The following is a 4708-nucleotide window of genomic DNA, read 5'->3' as shown; positions in this document are numbered from 1 at the left end:
AAAAGTAAGGAAAGGAAGTGCATCAAAATAAAGAAACCAGTGTGCTTCCTGAAATATGTCCATATCTTGTTCTGGTGTTGTTTTTTCCTGCTCCATTTCAGTATATCTTCCTTGACCAGTATACTCCACATTGGCTGGTGCAAATGAGAGAACAAAGCTCTCAGTCAACAGTACACTGCAGGCCTAGTTTTCCCAAAATAAAGGTTGAATATTACCCACTAGGAAAACCCCAAGCCTGCACACACCAACCCCCTGGTGCCTATGTTGGGTCCCTAACACCAACTCCCCCAGAGGCCATATTGCCTACCTCCCCCCACTCTCCCCCATGAGCATCTTGCCTCTTTCACACTAAATCCCCTGGTGGCCATCTTACCACCATCCTGCTGACCTCTCCCAGCAGCCATCTTGCTTCCATCACACCAACTTCCCAGTGGCCATGTTGGCTCTTTCACATGAAACCTTCCAGTGGCCATCTTGCCTCCCTTCTCCCAATCCCCCACCTCCTCTCACTCTCTCTGTCTCTCTCCTCAGCCCATGGCACCACTCCCCTGTGGGAACCAGTCATCAGCACCCACTACGTTCCTGTTCCTGGGGCTTCTAGGCCCTCAGGAGACCTGCCTGGGCTTGTGTTCCCTCTTTCTTCTCCTCTACCTGCTCACCTTGGCCACCAACTTGTTGCTGCTGGCGACTGTATGGGTCAACCCCCACCTCCATGTGCCCATGTACTTACTGCTCTGTGGCCATGTACTTGCTGATTTGTGCCTCTGAGACCTGCCTCAGCCTGGCCATTGTGCCCCCTATGCTGCCGGCCCTGGCTTCCCACCATGGTACAGCTATTGTGTCCTACAGGGCCTGCCAGGCCCAAATGCTACTGGCGGGGGGCTGGGCATGTGCTAACTGTTTCCTCCTGGCCACCATGGGCTATGACCAGGAAGTGGCTGTGGGTAACTCACTGTGCTACACCACCCATGTGGGGCCCCATATCTGCACTGGCCTTGTGGCTGGATGCTGGCTGGGTGGTTTCATTGTGGCTACTGGGATGTGTGGGACCATCAAAGTGATACACCTGGGGAGGAACAACCAGCACCATACCTACAGGCTGGGGAACTCCCTTCTCGTCAGTGCAGAGGCAGAAAAGGATCTTGGAGTCATCACTGATGCCAAGATGAACATGGGCCGGCAGTGTGGGGATGCAGTCAGGAAGGCCAACTGCACCTTGTCATGCATCCACAGATGCATCTCAAGCAGATCCAAGGAGGTGATCCTCACCCTCTATGCGGCACTGGTCAGGCCGCAGCTGGAGTACTGCGTCCAGTTCTGGGCACCGCACTTCAAGAGGGATGTGGACAACATGGAGAGGGTCCAGAGGAGTGCCACTTGCATGATCAGGGGGCAGCAGGGCAGACCCTACGAGGAGAGGCTACGGGACCTGATTCTGTTCAGCCTCCACAAGAGAAGGTTGAGGGGGGATCTAGTTGCCTGTTACAAACTAGTCAGAGGGGACCAGCAGGCACTGGGGAAGTCCCTGTTCCCCCGTGCACTATCAGGAGTGACCAGGACTAACGGTCACAAGCTGGCAGAGGGTAGATTTAGGCTAGATATCAGGAGGCTCTACTTCACTGTCAGGGCTGCTAGGATCTGGAAGCAACTTCCAAGAGAAGTGGTGCTGGCTCCTACCCTGGGGGTCTCTAAGAGGAGGCTAGACGAACACCTTGCTGGGGTCGTTTAACCCCAGTACTCTTTCCTGCCATGGCAGGGGGTCGGACTCAATGATCTGCTCAGGTCCCTTCCGACCCTAGAAACTATGAAACTATCTTGTGATTGAGCAACTGCCCAGGCCTTAACGACCTGCCCCACTTCCTCTATGACATGTCCCCCTGGCCCAGGGGGACACAGCCTCCAGTGAGGTGGCTGTGGTTCTCCTCAGTCTGCTGGTGCTGAGTGGTTCAGTGGTGGCCATCTTGACCTCCTATGGTATCCTCTTGGCAACCATGCTGTGGATGCCAGCAGGGGATGGGGCCACTGGAAGGTGTTCTTTACCTGTGGGGCTCACTTCACTGTGGTGGTGCTATATTTTGGCTGTGCTGGGGTTGTCTACCTGTGGCCCAAGACCAGGCCTGGGGCAGGGAGGGGCTGCCTGTGAATGTGGCCAGTGTTGTAGTCACACCCTTCCTCAACCCACTGGTCTATAGCCTCTGCAACCAGGAGGTCCATGCTGCCCTCCAGCAGCTAGTGGGGAGAATGGGGCCAGAAGGCTAAAGAGGACCCTGTTCTTCTCCCACCATTGGGAAGGAACCCAGGCAACTGGGTTCCAAGCACCCCCTTCCCCTTCTCTCCCAGATGGGGGATAGAACCCAGGTGTCTGAATGTCCCCCCTCCCCAACCCCCCAGACCCTGTTCCCTTTCCCAAAGCAGGGATAGAATCCAGGCACCCGGGCTTCCAGCCTCCTCCTTCTAAGAACCACTCCACACTTGGGAAAGAGCCCAGCTGTCCGGGCTCCCAACTCCACCCTGTCCTAATCCTCACCAGACCTTCCTCTTCTTTCCAAAGCAAGGAGTGAATCTGAATTACTCCCAGGGAGGCTTTGAGGCCTACAGACTTGGCCTGGATTTGGGCATTTCCCTGGAGACAACCAAGCCATGGTTACAACTCCCAGGCAGGCTTTGTGGCCTACAGTGCTAGACTGGGCATGGGGTAATTCCATGGAGATGTCCAAGCCCTGGAGACAACTCCCAGGCAGGGTAAGCAAGTCCCCTCAGCCATGGCCAGCAGGTGGCTCCCTCAAGCCTCCAAGTGTTAGCCTGGGGATCAGCTCAGGAAAGATGGAGCCTGGGGAAGTTCTGAGCAAGGCAGGTTGTCAGTAGCAACCAGCCTCCCTAGGTGGGACTATTACTAATGAGCCCCAGGAGAGACCCTTGCTAACAAGAGCATGGCAGGACTGTCACTAATGAACTACCATGACCAGGTTGTGACTTAATAGGCACCAAGGGGAGGGCAGACTCCAGGAAGCTCTGGCCAAGAATAACAATAACATTATATAATTTTAACATAATGTCATCACTGACCTCTGGGAGCCTAGGCTCCTGGGTTTATTCCCCGCTCTCAGAGGAGAGTGGGGGCTTGTGGGTTAGAGGAGGGGGGCTGGAGGGGACCCGAACACCTGGGTTCTCTGGAAGGGGGGTGAGGGCTGGAGGAGGATGTTGGGAGTCCAGCCTCCATAGGTCTCATTCTGTTTCCATGTGGTCATCTCCATGGCATTTTTGGTCCCCACACTGAAGTAGCCATTTTGTTCCTGCCAGTGCTGACACATATGTGGGTGTACACACTATACACAGAGACATAGTCTGTACAGTAGGCTACACTTTGGCTATGTAACTGCCCAGCAACCAGCCTCTGACCCCTGTCTCTTGCTTGCTAGCCCCATATGCCAACCACTAGATCTCAGATGATACCTAACTCAGCTTTCTTTCCTTGAACTGATGTGTAATGGATGGAGGGTGGGGAAGGGGGGCAAGTTTCAGCCCATTAGGGGTGGAATATAGGGCCCTATGCAGGCCAGATCAGCCTGATGCCCACACCTCCCCAGCTTCCTCCTGGCCCTATAGATGCCCCTTCTCTGGAGTGTCCTAGGCAGTCATCTTTAAGGGCAGAAGTGCCCGGATAATGACAGACCAGTGGCCTGGGGGGTAGGACTTCTTGGGTCCTTCAGCCTAGCTCCGCTCTCAGCCACCATATTAGACCCTCATATTGATAACGCTTTGGCCACAACATGGGGCCCTTCACTCTAACCCCTGGTGGCCATCTTGACTCCCTTATGCCAAACCCCTGGCAGCCATCTATAACAGCCATCTTGGCTTCTTCACACCAGCCCCTACAACAGCCATTTTAGCTTCTTTATGCTGCCCTCCACCCCACAAGAGGCAACTTCTCTCTCTCTCTCTCATGCCATCTTGAGAACCATCCTGGAGGTTCAAACTTTACCTAGATCCTGGTCCCTCACTCTAGAAAGATGTAGCTAGTCTGAAGTCAAGTTAGAAGGCAGAGTAGAGTTGCACCTTAAAGACTAACTAAAGTAGATAAATAAGAGATGGTGATGATAGTGATGAGAGACAGAAAGAGAGAGAGAGAGAGGGAGGGAGGGATGGAGGAAAGGAAGGCAGGCAGGCCCGATGCAGAGGCAGATCCAGGGGGCTACAGTGGTACAGTTGCAGCCTCTTTGATTCTTGCTCCACCCAAATTTTAACACCAGGTGCCTGGAAGGGGCAGCAGCACTTCTATTCAGGCAATGCTGAGAGTCAATTGACTTAACAGCTTATTATCATCTCCCTGATTCCTGCTAACCTCTTCACTCCACAGGTGTTAATTACCCTCTCTCCTTTTAAATGGTCTTGATGTTCCACTATTCAAATGGTCCTTTTTTCTACAATGTTGCTGTCTTTTGTCCATTCCTGGTCATAGCTCTCTTCTGTATTAAGAACTTCAGACTATTTTTAGCTCTAGCTAAAAACCTTAATTCAGGTGTGTTCATATTAACTCAAGTGTAGAAATGACAGTGTGAAGTAATGGAGGCACTGGCAAGACACTCAAGAAGGGTGTCAAAGGCCTGCAGCAAGGCATCAGCCCTGGACTTCAGGAGGGTAGATTTCAATGAGTTAAGGAGCCTAATCGGCAAGGCACTGAGGTACCGGAGGGGAGGGGAGTTGGGAG

The sequence above is a fragment of the Gavialis gangeticus genome, unplaced genomic scaffold (assembly GCF_001723915.1).
Source record: "Gavialis gangeticus isolate Ggan-Ray unplaced genomic scaffold, GavGan_comp1, whole genome shotgun sequence".
Lineage (NCBI taxonomy): Eukaryota > Metazoa > Chordata > Crocodylia > Gavialidae > Gavialis > Gavialis gangeticus.
The sequence above is the reverse complement of the archived record's forward strand: the minus strand, read 5'-3'. Positions refer to the sequence as shown.